A 20268-nucleotide genomic window follows, 5' to 3' on the forward strand; every position below is an offset into this window, starting at 1 on the left:
TATCCTCAAAAACTCCGGAAAGAGGAGCAGGATAAGCAATTTTCTCACTTTACAAATTATCTCAGGACTCTTGAAATAAACATTCCATTTGTAGAGGCACTTGAGCAAATACCTTCTTATGCCAAGTTCATGAAAGAGATCTTGAGTCATAAGAAGGATTTGAGAGAAACTGAAAGAGTTTTCCTCACTGAAGAATGCAGTGCAGTCATTCTGAAAAGCTTTCCTGAAAAGCTTAAAGACCCTGGGAGTTTTCTGATACCATGCACATTAGAAGGTAATTGCACCAAGACAGCTTTATGTGATCTTGGGGCAAGCATCAACCTAATACCTGCATCCACTATCAGAAAGCTTGGTTTAACTGAAGAAGTTAAACCAACCCGGATATGTCTCCAACTTGTTGATGGCTCCATTAAATACCCATCAGGCGTGATTGAAGACATGATCGTCAGAGTTGGGCCATTCGCCTTTTCCACTGACTTTGTAGTGCTGGAAATGGAGGAGCACAAGAGTGCTACTCTCATTCTAGGAAGACCCTTCCTAGCAACTGGACGAACTCTCATTGATGTCCAACAGGGGGAAATATCCCTGAGAGTCAATGATGATGAGTTTAAGTTGAATGCTGTCAAAGCCATGCAGCATCCAGACATATCAAAAGACTACATGAAAGTTGATCTTATTGACTCTTTGGTAGAAGAGATCAAGATGGCTGAGAGTCTCGAATCAGAGTTGGAAGACATCTTTAAAGATGTTCAGCCTGATTTAGAGGATTCAGAGGAGATGGAAGAGCCTCTGAAATTTCCTCTGGAAAATGAAAAAACCTCCTAAACCCGAGCTCAAACCATTACCACCATCCCTGAAATATGTATTTCTGGGAGAAGGTGACACTTTTCCAGTGATCATAAGCTCTGCTCTAAAACCACAGGAAGAAGAAGCACTTATTCAAGTGCTCAGGACATACAAGACAGCTCTTGGGTGGTCCATAGGTGATCTTAAGGGCATAAGCCCAGCTAGATGCATGCACAAAATCTTATTGGAGGATAATGCTAAACCAGTGGTTCAACCACAGATGCGGCTAAATCCAGCCATGAAGGAAGTGGTGCAGAAAGAGGTCACCAAATTACTAGAGGCTGGGATTATTTATCCTATTTCTGACAGCCCCTGGGTGAGCCCTGTCCAAGTTGTCCCCAAAAAGGGAGGCATGACAGTGGTTCATAATGAAAAGAATGAACTGGTTCCTACAAGAATAGTTACAGGGTGGCGCATGTGTATTGACTACAGAAGGCTCAATACAGTCACCAGAAAGGATCATTTTCCTTTACCATTCATAGACCAGATGCTAGAAAGACTAGCAGGTCATGATTATTACTGCTTTTTGGATGGCTACTCAGGCTATAACCAGATTGCAGTAGATCCCCAGGATCAAGAGAAAACAGCATTCACATGTCCATCTGGAGTGTTTGCTTATAGAAGGATGCCATTTGGGCTGTGTAATGCGCCTGCAACCTTCCAGAGATGCATGCTCTCTATTTTCTCTGATATGGTGGAAAAATTTCTGGAAGTCTTCATGGATGACTTCTCAGTATATGGAGACTCATTCAGCTCCTGTCTTGATCACCTGAAACTTGTTCTGAAGAGATGCCAAGAGACCAACCTAGTTTTAAACTGGGAAAAATGTCACTTCATGGTGACTGAAGGAATTGTCCTTGGACATAAAATCTCAAACAAGGGAATAGATGTGGATCAAGCAAAAATAGAGGTAATTGAAAAATTACCACCACCTGCCAATGTTAAGGCAATCAGAAGCTTTCTGGGGCATGCAGGATTCTATAGGAGGTTTATAAAGGATTTTTCAAAAATCGCAAAACCTCTAAGCAATCTGCTAGCTGCTGACACGCCATTTATGTTTGACACAGAGTGTCTGCAGGCATTTGAAATGCTGAAAGCCAAGCTGGTCACAGCACCAGTTATTTCTGCACCAGACTGGACATTACCATTTGAGCTAATGTGTGATGCCAGTGATGACGCCATTGGTGCAGTGCTGGGGCAGAGGCATAACAAGCTTCTGCACGTCATTTATTATGCTAGCCGTGTTTTAAATGATGCCCAGAAAAATTACACAACCACAGAAAAAGAATTGCTTGCAGTGGTTTATGCCATTGACAAGTTCAGATCATACTTAGTAGGATCAAAAGTGATTGTGTATACTGACCATGCTGCTCTTAAATATCTACTCACAAAGCAGGATTCAAAACCCAGGCTCATCAGATGGGTGTTGCTTCTGCAAGAGTTTGATATAGAAATAAGAGACAGAAAAGGGACAGAGAACCAAGTGGTTGATCATCTGTCCCGGATAGAGCCAGTAGAAGGGACGCCCCTCCCCTCTCTTGAGATCTCTGAGACTTTTCCAGATGAGCATTTATTTGCCATTCAGGAAACACCATGGTCTGCCGATATTGCAAACTATAAAGCTGCAAGGTTCATACCCAAGGAGTACAACAGGCAACAAAAGAAGAAATTAATTACTGATGCAAAGTACTACTTGTGGGATGAACCCTATCTCTTTAAGAGATGTGCAGACGGAATAATCCGTAGGTGTGTGCCTAGAGAAGAAGCACAGAGGATCCTATGGTATTGCCATGGATCTCAATATGGAGGCCATTTCGGAGGTGAGCGAACAGCCACCAAGATTCTCCAATGTGGCTTCTATTGGCCCACACTCTTTAGAGATTCCCGAGAGTTTGTACGTAACTGTGACAGTTGCCAAAGAGCTGGTAATCTGCCTCATGGTTACGCCATGCCTCAACAAGGAATCTTGGAGATTGAGTTGTTTGACGTATGGGGAATTGACTTCATGGGACCTTTCCCACCATTATACTCAAACACTTATATTCTGGTGGCAGTTGACTATGTATCAAAATGGGTTGAGGCCATTGCCACACCCACCAATGATACTAAAACAGTGCTGAAGTTCCTCCAGAAACATATCTTTAGCAGGTTTGGTGTCCCTAGAGTACTAATCAGTGATGGGGGCACTCACTTCTGCAACAAACAGCTTTACTCTGCCATGGTCCGGTATGGGATTCGCCACAAGGTGGCGACTCCATATCATCCATAGACTAATGGACAAGCTGAAGTCTCTAACAGAGAGCTAAAAAGAATCCTAGAACGGACTGTAAGTACCTGTAGAAAGGATTGGGCAAGAAGCTTGGATGATGCTCTGTGGGCATACAGAACAGCATTCAAGACTCCTATAGGGACCTCTCCATACCAACTTCTGTATGGTAAGGCATGTCACCTGCCCGTGGAACTAGAACATAAAGCTTACTGGGCAACCAGATTCCTAAACTTTGATGTCAAATTAGCTGAAGAAAAAAGATTGCTCCAGCTAAATGAACTAGAGGAATTCAGATGCAATGCTTTCGAAAATGCCAAGCTTTATAAAGAAAAATAAAAAAATGGCATGACAGGAAGCTGTCATCTAGAGTCTTTGAACCAGGACAAAAGGTTCTATTGTTTAACTCTAGGCTCAGGCTATTCCCCAAGAAACTGAAGTCTCGGTGGAGGGGACCATATGTGATTACAAGTGTATCACCATATGGTTATGTGGAGCTTCAAGATATTGATTCTGATAAGAAGTTCATTGTTAATGGACAGAGAATCAAGCACTATCTTGAAGGCAATGTTGAGCAAGAGTGCTCAAGGCTGAAGCTAGATTAAAAGCTCAGCAAGGTCCAGCTAAAGACAATAAAGAAGCGCTTGCTGGGAGGCAACCCAGCCATGGGGCATCACTTCCTCTAAGCATTTTGCCCTATTCTTGATTTTATTTGTTTATATAAAGTTCATTGATCCTAAGGTAAAGAGTCAATTGTATAAGTTCACAGGGTTACAGAAGGATTCTGCACGCAAAACAGAAAAAAAGAGCTTACTGGCAAGAAAACGCCAGTAAAAGTCTATTTTGGGCGTTCAACGCCCAACAGAAGCATCCACTGGGCATTGAACGCCAGTAAGGATAGCCATCTGGGCGTTTAACGCCAGATTTACAGCATTCTGGGCGTTCAGAAAAACGCCCAGTAACAAAGGACTTCCTGGCGTTCAACGCCAGAAATAAGCAGTAGCTGGGCGTTGAACGCCCAGGAGAAGCAGCATTTGGGCGTTGAACGCCCAAAACATGCAGCGTTTGGGCGTTCAAACGCCAGGATGGTGGGGAGGAGGTAAATTCGTTTTTTTCTTCATATTTTTCATTTTAATCTTAATTTTCATGTTTCAATTCATGATTTCTTGCATAAACATGTTACAAACCCTGATTTCTAAAATCCCTAATTTCTAAAAACCCTTCTTTAAAAATATTAAATGTATCTTAATCCATAAGTACAAATCCTTTTTTCCAATCCAATTCAACTCTTTTTCAAAATTTTCAAAACAGATCTATCTCTTTTCATTCAAAAATCTTTTCAACTAATCAATATCTTTTTCAAATCTCCATACTATCTTTTTCAAAAAAATCCAATCTTATCTTTTTCAAATATCTTTTATATCTTTTCAATTTTAAAACTATATCTTTTCTTATCATATTTTTTTAAAAAAAATCATATCTTCTATCTTTCTCCCTATTTTTGAAAACCCCCTCTCTCCCTTTAAATATGGGTTCGGCCTCCCTCCCCTTCCATCCACAATCACACCTAGCTCTCCTTCTCTCCCTCTCCTTTCTTTTCTTTTGCTTGAAGACAAGCAAACCTCTAAGTTTGGTGTGTTTATCCGTGATCACTAAGATCATGGCTCCTAAGGGAAAACAACCCACTTCAAGAGGCAAGAAAGAGAGCATTCCAAAACCACTTTGGAATCAAGGGAAGTTCTTATCTAAAGAACATTCAGACCATTATTACAAAATAATGGGTCTAAGATCAGTGATCCCGGAAGTTAGATTCGATCTGAAAGAAGACGAATATCCAGAGATCCAGGAGCAAATTCGAATCAGGAACTGGGAGGTCCTAGCTAATCCTGAAACGAAAGTGGGAAGGAATATGGTCCAGGAGTTCTATGCTAATATGTGGCAGACAGACAAGCAAAAACTATCTGGAACTGCTTTCTATGAATATCGGACCGTGGTCAGAGGAAAGATTGTTCATACCAACCCTGGCAAGATCAGGGAGATCTTAAAGCTACCTCAGCTGAAAGATGATCCAGACTCTTTCAACAGGAGAATGATGAGAACAGACAAGGGCCTGGATAAGATTCTAGAGGATATATGTATTCCTGGAGCCAGGTGGACCACCAGCACGAAGGGTGTCCCAAATCAACTCAAAAGAGAAGATCTCAAACCAGTCGCCAGAGGATGGCTGGACTTCATTGGGCATTCTCTGCTGCCCACTAGCAACCATTCTGAAGTCACTGTTAGAAGAGCAGTGATGATCCATTGCATCATGATGGGAAAAGAAGTGGAAGTTCATCAACTGATTTCAATTGAATTCTACAAAATTGCTAACAAAAATTCTAAAGAGGCCAGGTTGGCTTACCCAAGCTTGATTTCTCTGCTCTACAAGGACGCTGGAGTAAGGATGAGAATAACTGAGTATATCTCAGTTGAGAAACCAATCACCAAAGCATCAATGGAAAAACAACAAGCACAGGATGATCCCATCAAGAAGAAAACACAGGAATTTCTCCCAGAAATCCTTCAATCTGAATACTGGAAGTATCTTGAAACATCCATTGCCAAGATGCAAGAAGCTATGGAACAAATAATAAAAGAACAGAAGGAACAAAGTCAAATTCTTTGCTATTTGATTAAAGAACAAGAGGAGCAAGGGCGTGACTTGAGGGAAGTGAAGCGCCAGAAGTTATCTCTTGAAGGACCAAGCACCCCACAGATCCGAGGAACATCCACTTCCCAGAACAAAGGTTGTTAAATTCCAATTTCTGCTTTAACTCTGTGATAGTTGTCGTTATAGGAGTTTACCTTAGGAGTCATATAGTAGTAATTAGTGTCTATTTTGATTTTATCTCCAATTAAGTTATAGTCTAGTTTTATCATCATCAGCAAACATGAATAAAATAGTAGATCTTTTGAATAAGAGGCAATAAAATTCGAGTTTTTAATAAGAAAAATTCTAATTAGTAACATGTGGTGGCAATGCTTTCTGTCTTCTGAGTGAATGCTTGAACAGTGCATATGTCTTTTGAATTTGTTGTTTAAGACTGTTAAATATGTTGGCTCTTGAAAGAATGATGAACATGAGACATGTTATTGATAATCTGAAAAATCATAAAAATGATTCTTGAAGCAAGAAAAAGCAGCAAAGAACAAAGCTTTCAAAAAAAAAATTTTGAGAAAGCAAGCAGAAAAAGCCAAAGCTCTTAAAACCAAAAGGCAAGAGCAAAAAGCCAATAGCCCTTAAAACCAAAAGGCAACGGTAATAAAAAGGATCCCAAGGCTTTGATGGAAAGGAGGACCTAAAGGAATAAAATTCCGGTCTAAGCGGCTAAACCAAGTTGTCCCTAACCATGTGCTTGTGGCGTGAAGGTGTCAAGTGAAAACTTGAGACTAAGCGGTTAAAGTCAAGGTCCAAAGCAAAAAGAAGAGTGTGCTTAAGAACTCTGGACACCTCTAATTGGGGACTTTAGCAAAGCTGAGTCACAATCTAAAAGGTTCACCCAATTATGTGTCTGTGGCATTTATGTATCCGGTAGTAATACTGGAAAACAAAGTGCTTAGGACCACGGCCAAGACTCATAAAGTAGCTGTGTTCAAGAATCATCATACTAAAATAGGAGAATCAATAACACTATCTGAATTCTAAGTTCCTATAGATGCCAATCACTCTGAGCTTCAATGGATAAAGTGAGATGCCAAAACTGTTCAGAAGCAAAAAGCTACTAGTCCCGCTCATCTAATTAGAATCTGAGCTTCACTCAAAAACTCTAAGATATTATTGCTTCTTGACCTATTAGTCTTCTATTTTATTTGTCTAGTTGCTTGATGACAAGCAACAGTTCAAGTTTGGTGTTGTGATGAGCGGATATTTTATACGCTTTTTGGGGTTAATTTCATATAGATTTTAGTATGATTTAGTTGGTTTTTAGTTTATTTTTATTAGTTTCTAGGAAAAATCCATATTTCTGGACTTTACTATGAGTTTGTGTATTTTTCTGTAATTTCAGGTATTTTCTGGCTGAAATTGAGGGAGCTGAGCAAAAATCTGAATCAGGCTGAAAAAGGACTGCTGATGCTGTTGGATTCTGACCTCCCTGCACTCAAAGTGGATTTTCTGAAGTTACAGAACTCCAAATGGCACGCTTCTAATTGCGTTGGAAAGTAGACATCCAGGGCTTTCCATCAATATATAATAGTCCATACTTTGCTCAAGGATAGACGACATAAACTGGCGTTCAACGCCAGTTTCATGCTGCTGTCTGGCGTCCAGCGCCAGAAATAAGTTAGGAGTTGGAGTTCAACGCCAGAATTGGATCCAAAGCTGGCGTTGAATGCCCAAAACAGCCCTATGCACGTGAGAAGCTTTAGTCTCAGTTCCAGCACACATCAAGTGGGCCCCAGAAGTGGATTTATGCACCGTCTATCATAGTTTACTCATTTTCTGTAAACCTAGGTTACTAGTTTAGTATTTAAACAACTTTTAGAGATTTATTTTGTATCTCATGACATTTTAGATCTAAACTTTGTACCTTTTGACGGCATGAGTCTCTAAACTCCATTGTTGGGGGTGAGGAGCTCTGCTGTGCCTCGATGAGTTAATGCCAGTATTTCTGTTTTCTATTCAATCATGTTTGTTCCTATCTAAGATATTCATTTGCGCCTTATTATGATGAATGTGATGATCCGTGACACTCATCACCATTCTCAACCTATGAACGTGTGCCTGACAACCACCTCCGTTCTACATTAGATTGAATGAGTATCTCTTAGATTCCTTAATTAGAATCTCCGTGGTATAAGCTAGAATCCATTGGCAGCATCCTTGAGAATCCGGAAAGTCTAAACCTTGTCTGTGGTATTCCTAGTAGGATTCTGGGATTGGATGACTGTGACGAGCTTCAAACTCGCGAGTGCTGGGCGTAGTGACAGACGCAAAAGGATAGTAAATCCTATTCCGGTATGATCGAGAACCTACAGATGATTAGCCGTGCGGTGACAGCGCATCTGGACCATTTTCACTGAAAGGAAGGATGGTAGCCATTGACAACGGTGATCTTCCAACACACAGCTTGCCATAGGAGGGACGTGCGTGCGTGAAGAAGAAGATAGAGGGAAAGCAGAGATTCAAAAGGCAAAGCATCTCCAAAACTCCAACATATTCTCATTTACTGCATAACAAGTAACCTTTAATTCATGCTCTCTTGTTCATTTGCAAGTCAATTGATAGCCACTAATTAATATCCTGACTAAGAGTTGCAAGATAACCATAGCTTGCTTCAGGCCAACAATCTCCGTGGGATCGACCCTTACTCACGTAAGGTATTACTTGGACGACCCAGTGCACTTGCTGGTTAGTTGTGCGGAATTACATAGTGTGAAGTAATTTTCGTGCACCAGTGGGTAAGGAATGCGAGAACGGTTACAAATGCAATTTGAAATTGTCGAAGGTGGTGCATCGAAATGTAACTGTCAGTTGACATAGAAAAATCTATAAATATGGTCTTAGGCTAATCCTATAGGGAGTTTAGTTTCTTTTGAAAAATACTTAAAAATTCAAAACGCTCTTAGCCCTTTGGTATCACAGAGTAAAAATTAAAAATCTTAAGTAATTTCTCTAAACTCAAACACTAGTAATTTGTTTTTTCCAGTTTTTATTAATAAAATTTCTTGATTTTCACGTGTTCTTCTATCTTTCCTTCTCACTACAAGAGAAGTGGAAAATTGCAGCGGAAAATTGCCGGCGTTTTCTCGAACCGCCGCAAATTGATTGAGTAACTGCGATTGTTGCAGCATTATTTGTCTCTGTCAAAGACTGGTTAAGATAGCGGCAGTTTTGTGTATCAACCGCTGCAAATAACATGTTGCTCAATTTGATTTAATAATCAAAATTGCGTGATGCCAGGGCCATTAATCCTCATTTTCACGTGAACCCAAAAGGGGGCAAAGGCGCCAATCACCAGTTTCAAGACTCCTTGCCGCCATATACCTTCCCACCATCAGCTGCAGCCGCTACATCCTTCCTCATCACAGATCTGCTCAAGCTGCTGCATAGCTCCTACACGCAAAAGGAAGGTGGAGAGGCACGTCCGTTGTTCGTCCCTCTGCTGTGCATGTCCCGGCTTCGTCGCATGGCTTCCCAACCGTCCTGGTGTCATCGTCCTCAACCTTCCCCCCATGCCATGTTATGTGCCACGTGAATGCACCCTCTCCCCACTTCCTGGTTCACTTTTTCTCCCTTTTTCTATTGTTCCAATTTCATCTTTTGTCTTCGTACTTTTGTTTTAATTTAATCATTTTGCTTGTTGATCGAATATCTTTGCACCAATATAGTTTAATTTTGCTTGTTTCTAATTTGTTTGCTATTTTGGTTCGAACCCTTGTGATCATCTGATGGAAACTCAATGGGTTTTACTTCATGTTCCTGAGCTCAATTCCTATGTGATCGTCATTCCTATTGTTGAAGGAAGTTTCAGGTCTACACTCCACCCTGGCTCTGATTTCCACATCATGATTTGTGCAGAGAGTGGCTCCACACAAGTGAAAGCTTCAAGTTTTAATTTAATTGCTTATGTTCATTTGTTTGAGAATCCATACAACTTATTCAGAGAGGCTTATAGTGCTCTGAGAGTTCACATCAACACCTTTAAGCTCTTGGAAGAGAAGAATATCCCAGCATTGTTGACAAGTTTGGTTGGTGCACTTGGGATGCATTATACTTATCCGTGGAGCCTGTTGGAGTTTTTCATGACTTGAAGGATTTTGCTGAGATTGGTGGTGTGTCTCCAAGGTTTGTGATAATTGATGATGGATGGAAAAGCATCAATTATGATGATGGTGATAACCCATATGAAGATGCCAAGAATCTTATATTGGGTGGACCACAAATGACAGCAAGGCTTCACATATTTGAAGAATGTGACAAGTTCAAGAGTTACAAAAGAGGACTTATCTTAGGTTCTAATGCTCATCCTTTTGATCCAAACAAGGCCAAGGCATTGATATCAAAGGGGATTGAACTTGAATGTTTGGTGAAGGATCGAGACAAAGCAGTTGAATATGATTTGGCAGAGATTGAAGCAAGGATTGAAAAGGCAGAGGAGTGTGGATTGAAGGATTTCACAAGGGATTTATGGACACAGTTTAAAGGGTTGGATGATATATATGTATGCCAATGACTTTTATGAATCTATGCACTCTTATCTTGCCGAATCTGGTGTTATAGGAGTTAAAGCCGATGTCATTCATGTGAGTTCTTCTCTTTCTTATGCTTTAATTTCTCATTTTATTTAACTACCCATTAGCTTTGATTATTCTAAACTGTTTTTTCTTTTTTCTCTGATCACAGTAACTTAAATATGTGTCTGATGAATATGGAGGCAGAGTTGAGCTTGCAAAAGGCTTATTATGATGGGTTGACAATCTCCATAGTCAAGAATTTCAATGGAAGTGGAATAATAGCTAGCATGCAACAGTGCAATGACTTTTTCTTTCTTGGAACAAAGCAACTTTTCATGGCAAGAGTTGGTAAGCAATAAACAAAATCATTGCTTTTTCACTATATTCACAGATCCATCAAGAGCAATAATATTATAATCAAAAGTTGCAAAACTTGTGTTATTTTTAAGGGATGATTTTTGGTTCTGAGATCTATATGGTGACCCCATGGTAGTGTTTTGGCTAAAGGGGTACACATGATTCATTACTCATGCAACGACTTGTGTTCCCTGATGGCACTGTCCTTAGATGCAGCCAAGAAAAATCCCACAAGTTTAGAAAGCACACTCATCATTCTTAAGAGGGTGTATCATATACTAAAACACATATAAATTATGATTTTTGGTGAAAACGGGAGATAAATATATTTTTTCGTGTTCTCCTAACCCCGATTAAACCATGCTTAGCTCGAGAGTCCATGCAAACACTTCCCACTTCCAACAAGAGATTATCTCATCAATAACCCTCTATTTGACCACAAAACTCTCCTCAAAATTTGGAACTTCAATAAGGTATCTAATCTTACTTTATCATACTATGTTAAGTCATATCGTGTTATGATATTATTTCTCACCGAAACTTAAGCTGACAGGAGGAAACGAATGAAACAAAGTCTCTTTTTGAAGTTGCATATTTTTTCATAAGATTTCTTACTTATACTAAAATTCTTTCAAAATATTTTTTTTGAATTTTTTAAATAAATATGCGCATAATAAATTTTGTTATAAAAATTTTATAAGATTAATTAAATTTAAAATTTAACTATTTTTAATATTGAAAATAATAGAATTGATGAGTAATAATTTTACTTATTTTCAAAATATAATAGTAATTAAAAACGTTATTTGTATATCAAAATTAGCAATTCCACATCAGTTATTATATATTTTTTTTTATCAAAGATAGGGAGACTCGAACCTGCGACCTCTTAGATGAGTATGGGGAAACTATGCCATTTGAGCTATAACTCATTGGCCAGTTATTATATTTTGTTAATAGTAATTAAAAACGTTATTGTATTTTTTATATCAAAATTAGATACCTTTGAGTTATGACGGACCTTGTTTGGACTTGTTTCCCACATCAGTTAATTATTGTCATCATTATTAGTATAATTATAATAATAATAATAATAATCATATTATTATTATTATTATTATTATTATTATTATTATTATTATTATTATTATTATTATTATTATGGTGTTTCTTATTATTAGTATTTGTATTATTTTATCCTGCTGCTTTGATTTATTGTTATTATTATTATTATTGTAATTATTATTATTATAATTTTTGCAGCTAACATTACTCAAATCGTTCATTATTTGAATCGCAGAACTCACCGCCACTATCATAATCCTTATTACTCTCACCACCAAACCCTTCATAGTTCAGCCCCTCCATCCGTTGCTGTCGGCCCTAGTTTTCTTCTCCACGTTGTGCTCGGAGCGGTGGCGTTGCAGTACCCATCGTCATCCCCAAGCCAGCATCCGTTGTCGTTGTCGTTGGCCGCAAGAAGACGTCTCTGTCCCCACGGCGAGCCCTTGTCTTCGAGCCCTTCTCTCTCTATCTGAGGCCCCGTCCTTCCTTTCTCACCGTCAATACCATTTCTTCCGCTGCTGGTAAGCACCATTAGTTCATCCTGTGTGGTTGTTGATTTGCTTAGAGAAAGTGAGACCATTAATGGTTGATAGTTGACATGCATGATTCTTTTGATATTTTTAGCTGAGTTAATTTGTTAAAGGGAGTTTTGAAATGGGGTTTATGGTATTTTTGAATGCGTTTTTAAGTGAGTTAATGCTGAGTAAGATTTGTTAGGTGTGCTAATGTTGTTACTGATTATTGTTTAAAAATTTTCTTAATCCTGAATTTTGTTGCTGATTATGGTTGCTTCTTAATGAGATTAATGAGAAAGTTGTACTCAGCAAGACTAATCTTTTAGCTTCAGCATTCTATTGTTCCCTTTTTCAATTTATTACTCTTTTAGTTGTCATTGCTGCATATACACTTCATAGTTGTTGTTGACTGTATATTCTTTATATTGGTGCTGCTAATTGCTTTTAATTTGAGTTTTTTACCTAACAGGAGTTATTGCTTCCCATATTGTTAATTGTTATTCTTAAATTCTGCTTTCGTATGTAAATAATAAAAAATTGAGAACTATGTAAAGCTAATACAATTTGGATAGTCACAATACTGTTGCTGATAATTGCTTTTACTTTTCTTATTGTTACCTAATTTATTTGTATTCTTTTTTGCCGTTGGTTCTCTTGATTTTCTAACACTGTAATTCTAGAAATGCAATATGTTTAAAAGAGAAATAAATGTTGAAAAAAAGACTCTCTCATTATTCATTTTTTATTCCTTTGCCACACACACTCAATTCAAGTAAAAAGACAAAAGCATTATGTTATATATTCCTTTTGAAAAATTAATTTTAAATATTTTAGACCAAAATAAACTTTAGCATATTTTGCAATTTAAGCATTATTTTATGATTCAATAGAAGAATATAATTAATTAATTAATTAATTAATTTAGTTTTCTTTTCATGTCACCTCTTCAATTTTTTCCCATTCCTCCAATGGTGCAGGCTTTTTAGGTTGAATTGTCACATCATTATGTTTGTAGAGATTAGTTAAAAAAGGCTTAATGTTTTGAGTGGGTGGAAAGGGATTAAAATCTGGTTTCTATGTCTTTTATTTTCTTGTCTAGCAGATTATGGATTTCTATTTTTCAAATATTGAGAACTATGTAAAGCATGATGATTTTGAGTATTCTTAATATTGTTGCTGCTATTTGCTCTTAATTTGACTTTGTTACCTATTAATTGTTATTCGTGGTGGTGTGTTGAGGTTGAACAAGTCTACCTGCATTATGATCTTGAAGGTTGCTGCTATTTTTTGTCTTGAACCTGTTATTGATTCAAAGATTTTATGTTTCTCTATATTTTGGTTTGGATTTACTATTGTGCTGATAAATAAAAAAATTTTATGCATATAGTTTACACTTATATATTAAATTTTGCTGTTATGATGATATTTTTTGGCAGTCAATATTTTCTACTTTATGTATGAATGCGTTTCTATATGAAAAAAAAAAATACTCAAATGCTTGTTTCTATGGTGTTATGATCCGAATGCAGTATATTAAGATGCCCATGATAAGTCGTTGCGTGAAGATATCCAAGTTGGACACATCATGTTAGCAACCTCAAGTAGGATCTGCTACGGCTTCATCCTGGACTTCCCAATTCCCCCGTCCAGTGGTGGTAGTGCCCCCGCAGCCTCATCTTTACGCCCCTTTCATCTGCCCCATAGCGAACCATTGCTTGCTCCACAGACTTGTATGAATGGTGTTCAAAACTCGTAGCCGGGCGATGAAAACTTAGACCCAGAGGCAGGTGAGGTAGAGTCTTTTGAGCAACACGTTGACAACCTGTTTGCTGCATCTGAGACTCAAAAGCGCAAGGGACGCAAGACCACTGAATTTTGGGATGTTAAAACAATTGGTATACAAGATTTTAACAATTTAAATTTTTTATGCTCTATTTTTCTATGATTTCATCGCATCTTGGCCACAATGGTTATTCACACAGACTAACTATGATTTACAGAATCCGATGGAACAATCAAACAACTTCGTTTGAGTGTGAAGGAAGCTATGAGCCACCTAACGGTAGAAAGATCGTACTCAGGTTCAACTGAAACCTGCAACCAGTTGGAGATGAAACTGGTATACTAAGCAGCGTTTTCGGATTGCTAAGATCTAGCTACACCAAATTCCCAATCTACGATGTCTAATTCAAGGGCAAGGTGGGGAGCTTCCACCAGACGTCACTGCATAGATGAATTCATTGGAGGGACAGAGTGAAAAGTGGATCCTAGGATTAGAAATTGCTTTATAGTTTTGCTAATGCCTTTTATCCATCAATTTATTTTTTAAGATACAAAATAATTAAGATTTGTAATATTAAGAAAATATCAAAAAAAAAAAAAAACAAAAGAAAAAAAATAATACCTAATACATTCAAACTAAAAAAAGCTTTGATTGCCGATGCAAAATACAATATTTTGCGGCCATTTAGCCGAAAAAATAGCGGCGATTACAAAATAGCTGAAAATAAATTTAAAAATATTGAATATCAGATAGCGACAGTTTCTAACCGCCGCCAAATAAATTTGTAAAATACAACGGTACTTAAGTAGTAGTGGTTCATGACCGTCGGTAAAGTGTTGTCGAGTTTAAAGTTGGTCAAATAGCGGCGGTTTTAAACCGACACTATTTGTTGATTTTGCTTCGATTATGTCAACAATCATTAGAACCATTGCAAAATCAAATATCTACCTCTTAAACCTCAACGTTTCTGAAAGCATTGGTATGTTATTTTGTGATGTTATTTTGCGATAGTTTAAAACTGTTGCAAATTCATTAAAAAATTGTTACAAATTTCTGTTTTTCTTATAATATTTTCATTCTTTTTTTAATTTTCTGTTTGTTTTAATTGTTATAATTTATTTTGTCTTCAACACCTCATATTTTTTTTTGTTTATTTGTTAATTTCATTCTTTTTAATTTTTATTGATATTAAAAATTATGACATTAAAATATTCACAATTTCTTTTAAATATATAACAAAATTTAAGTAAAAAAGCACGTAGTTGAAGAACAAGTGGTGATGCGTTTATAATATTATTATGTGACGTATGGTCATAGATTTCAACTACCCATTTTCATATAGTAACATAAAATTAAGATGATGTCATATATTATTAATTGTTATTAAAGTTAAGGACAAGCATAGAATCAAATAATTATTTTATAATAAGGTACGTTATCTCATGCCGCCCTTGTGTACCAATTATACGGTAAAGAAAATTTTCAACTTACCAAGTATAGTAGGGGAATGACGGTATCACCCACCCACCTATTAGAGGTCGTTTTAACATGTAATATTTATTTAATTGGCAACTCTTAATCATCAAGCGAATTAAACCAAGTTATGTTTAATATATATAATACAATCTTAATCATAGATAAGAATGAGGTAAGATGCAAGAACATGATTGGCGAGTTTTTTTTTATTATTATATAAAATGGTTAGTTGAGACTTAAGAGAGAGTGAGGGTGTAAATAAATTACGATTATTATTTTAGAATTAGGCAAAAAGCATTGCCTCTTTTTAATTTTAATTTGCACAGGTGGATTGGCACGTACGTATACATGGTCCACATGGTTAGAACCCTATGTTTCCCAGAAGCTTCGTCTTCATTTTTCTACATAAAGAAATCCATAAAGTTGATGAAGTCACAGGCAAAGTTAATTCAATTAGAGTTATATTACGTGTACACTAAAATTAGTTATCAAAGTCGAAAAGTTAGTAATTAGTATAAAATATATGCTAGAATATAAATATATATTAAAAATAAATTAAACTACACATATATTTATACATAAATATATTAATAGTTAATTTTAATGACTAATTTTAATGTACAAATAATATTTTTGATCCAATTAATTTAGATTTGCAAATGTCATCTTGCTTTATGGGTAAAGTTGCATTATGGGTAGATAATAATATAAAAGAATAGTTAGACGATAATAGAAAAAAAAGTCTAAAGTAGGATAAAATTATTTCATTTTATATTTTTAATTATTATTTATTTTATTTTATATTTATTGATTAATGTTAAAATACTTGAATAATGTTAAATATAATAAATATATAATTATAGATATATATTAAATTAAAAAAATAATTTAAGATTATTATCTTTCTATTATTGTTCAATAATATATATATGTTACTGCTTCACATTTTGTTTTAAATTACATTTTTAAATAAAACGTAATCTAATTTAAATGGAATTCATATCTAATTATAACTAATATTTAAATTAACGTGATATTAGGTATTTTAAGGAGTGCCGTTTAAAATGGGATTTTGTGTATGTGATGTTCCACCCGGATTAACTTTTAATTTGACTATATATTATAAAATTATGAATTTTGATAAGTGGTCACTCAAATTAACTCCCCACATTACCAACCAACATTAAGGTTGCTGCCATATGAGAGTCTCATAGAAAGCTAACTGGTCACTACGGCCACCAATGATTTGAGCAGTTTTAATATATATATTAAATTAAGTGCACCATTGCACATTATGCACATAGTGTTAAAATAATAATTAAAAAACCCTTAATTTTGAAGACTCACTTATTGCAAGCTTAGTTGTCAATTTATGGCAGCCAGAAAAGGCCAAGGTATGGTATGATTCCTGGTTTCTAGGATTATATAAAAACTACATATATCCAAATGATATATTATCCAAAAACATGATGGTATTCTGAATTTCCTGTATTTACTTGTTAATTTGGTTACAAGAACAACCCATTCTTTTCTATTGCACTTTGTGGCCTAAAATTGCTTGCCTCATCAGATAAGGAATCACAATCAAGTTCAATGTCAATTCAACTATATCATTGACAATAACTTCACTATGGCAACATTATGGAGAGAGAGAAAAGAGGGGGAGGGGGTGTTGCAAAATCCATATCTCTATCCATTAATTTAAAATGATTGCGATTCTTTAATTTTCCAGCATATGGTTTCACTTTATTTATCTATTTTTGTTGTTATTGGAAGCACTAGTAACATGGATATAAGGCAAATAATTCATTTTCCTATTATCTGCTTTAGAAAATAAAACAAAACTTGTAAAGAAATAAGAGATGCTTCCATTATTGCAGGAATTTCCACTTTATATCATAACTATTGCTAATTAATTACCAGAGCTCTGACAAGTCAAGGAAAAAAAAATTATCAAAGCAAATCTGGGAGCTTTTCGATGCTTTGGATAGCCAAATTTAATGTTAGAAACATAATTTATAATTTATATTCATAGTTCACATGGTCTTGTTTCCATATGTTCACACGCGAATGTGAATTAATGATTGTCACATTGTCGTGTTAGCCACCACTTTCAAAATTTTATTTCATGCATATGAAATTATCCTTTGTTATTTCATGATGATCTTGTCTTACTTAAATTTGTATTCCAAATTTTGTCCTTTGCTAAAGCATTAAATACACGTTATTATTGGTCCCAAAATTTGGCTTGATGATTTTGAACCAGTCCAACTCCAAAGTCCAAGCACAAATTTGTGGTCAATTGAAAAAAAAATTATGTTAAGTGTACACTAAAATCAGTTACTAACTTACTATATATAAAATATATATTCAAATTAAAATATATACTGACAATGAATTAAATAATACATATATTTAATATATAAAATACATTATAATTAATTTTAGTGCTTGATTTCAGTATACAAATAGATTTTTGTTAAACCAAACACACCATCGGCTAACTAACTAACTTGTTATCAACGTGTAATGTTGTAATCATCACTTTTAACAACCATACAAGCAATAATATGACACAACTTTCAGTCCTTCACCACTAACCTAGTTCCTTGACTTGACTTAACTTGAATTGGGTTCATTTTATGTAAGATCTTTCAAGCATCCACATTGATTCATTTTAATTTTCTTTTCTTTTTTTTGTTTCAATTTTCATGACTTGAAATAAGGCAGATTTTTTTTGGATATTATAAAACGAAGAGTGTAATATGGAAATATTACATTAATTTAGTGTAATGCATTGATATAAAAGTTGTTATTATCGCAAAAAATCGTGACTAACGATTTAAAAAAGGAACAAAAAATAAAGTAAAATGTGACTAACGGCTAAATTTTTTTTTTAAATCTCTGATACTATGAAATCGGTAGTCCTAAATTCAGACATTGATTCTAACCGTTAATCAATAATCTAACGGTTTTTTATTTTTCTTCCACCTTTTCTCTCTTTACTAAAATCATTATTAACGATTTCTTTTAAATCGGTTTTACCGATTTCCATAAACACCGATATGAATCCCATATCTATACATTACCCAGCTAAAGCTTCATTTTCCGTATTACACAAACTTAATTGACATATCAAAAATAAAAATCCGAAATATAATACATGAAATTAAAAGAAAATGAAATGAAATATGAGAAGTTCACATGGGTTTGTCCAATGATATAGGGGCGAAGCATGCTGGAGAGAGGAGGGGATGTGGACATGGGAGTTTGAAGTGTCTTATCTCTCATTGGTGGGGATAATTGGTCTGGTCAAACACTCAATATGTGTTGGTTTGGTTGGCCAACTGACCCTTTTGGCATTTTCTCACTTCAATTATTTAATTTTTAAAATAATAAACTACCAATGTCCTTCAAAAATTTAGTAATTGATAAAAATACTTAAAAAATTGAAAACTACAAAAATATGATTTAAAAGCGACACCAAAGTATTTTGATATAAAATAAATACAAAGGTGATGAATTTACTACATAAAAAAAAACTTTTTTCATCTTTTTAAATATTTTAAAATATTTTTTATCATTTATCAGACTAAATATTTTTAGAAAAAATATTCCTTTTAGCATCTAATTCATCCTAATTTATATTGATATAGGTATTATCAATTTATTATAACTTGTATTTTGGTGTTGTTTTCATTCTCACTTTATTAATTATTCTTAATTAGTTCTTACTTATTACACAATTATTATAGATTTTTGAAATATATAAATGCATATTGCAAGAATGGTTAAGGTCTTAATTAAGGAGGAATAATGGGACAAAGAAGCTGAGATAAGAGATTCTGTAAACAATGAATTATGCATACCCAAAATGACCTCAACAAATTATTTTCAGTTGCCTATGCTGTTGCTGCTCTCTAAGCTAGAACCCTTTTTCTGCTTTTGCTTGTCTCCAACACCCCACTTGCCATGCCATGCCATGTGTCTTTTCTTAACATGGTTTTGGAGACTGTAAAACGAATAAGTATCATGTGATCCCCAAACTTGTTACAACATTCTTGGTCACTCTCTGTGTAGATTCCCATCATATAATCTAGACAATAGACGAGTTCTTAAATTGTATTTACTTTTTTTTTTTATATAAAGAAAAAATTTAAGCTAAATTGTCGTTTAAGGTTTGAAATAAAAAACATTAGATATAATGGTAAATGGGTTGCATTCAATTACATATAATACTAAACTAGAGCACAATTATTGAAAAGTTATTTTAATCACGATAGTATCTAGGATATACAAAGAAATTATGACAAATCAAATAATTTTTTTTTTAACTTTTATTCGATGTCTCCTAATTCACCAGGTCAAGTTAAAATCTAATTTATCGTATATCGAAATTTTCTATAAAAATTTGTTGTTGGCCAATAAATTATCATTTACTAAAAATAAAATTTGATTCATCAATATATATTTAAATAAATGTTAGATGAATAAGCTGACTATTCGACCTACTCAAATTGGTTATGATTAATCAAATTATTGCAATGCAAAGAATAAGGAAATTAAATATGAGCTTCAAATTTGGGACCTAATTTATTCATGTCTCACTGAAATTCTTTTCGGTAGCTTGCGGGTTTGGTAAACAGTCCACTTTCATCAGGAAGAAATATTGGTTTAGCTAGCTTTAATTTGTTTTGTGTTAAGTATTAATTTATGGATAAATATGAGCTTGAGTAAAGCTCTTC

General features: G+C 35.1%; 1 long non-coding RNA gene and 1 pseudogene across 1 annotated transcript; both read left to right on the top strand.

Annotated features, from left to right (window-relative positions):
* Positions 1-9541: 9541 nt before the first annotated feature.
* On the top strand, positions 9542-10977 carry LOC110262470 (stachyose synthase-like; annotated as a pseudogene).
* Positions 10978-12024: 1047 nt separating this feature from the next.
* Positions 12025-14653, top strand: LOC107630392 (uncharacterized). Its single transcript, XR_002359307.2, has 3 exons — positions 12025-12270; positions 13794-14159; positions 14265-14653. It is a non-coding gene; the product is annotated as an uncharacterized LOC107630392 (long non-coding RNA).
* The last annotated feature ends 5615 nt before the right edge of the window (positions 14654-20268 follow it).

Source organism: Arachis ipaensis, chromosome B3 (assembly GCF_059453495.1).
Source record: "Arachis ipaensis isolate K30076 ecotype BB chromosome B3, ASM5945349v1, whole genome shotgun sequence".
Classification (NCBI taxonomy): domain Eukaryota; kingdom Viridiplantae; phylum Streptophyta; class Magnoliopsida; order Fabales; family Fabaceae; genus Arachis; species Arachis ipaensis.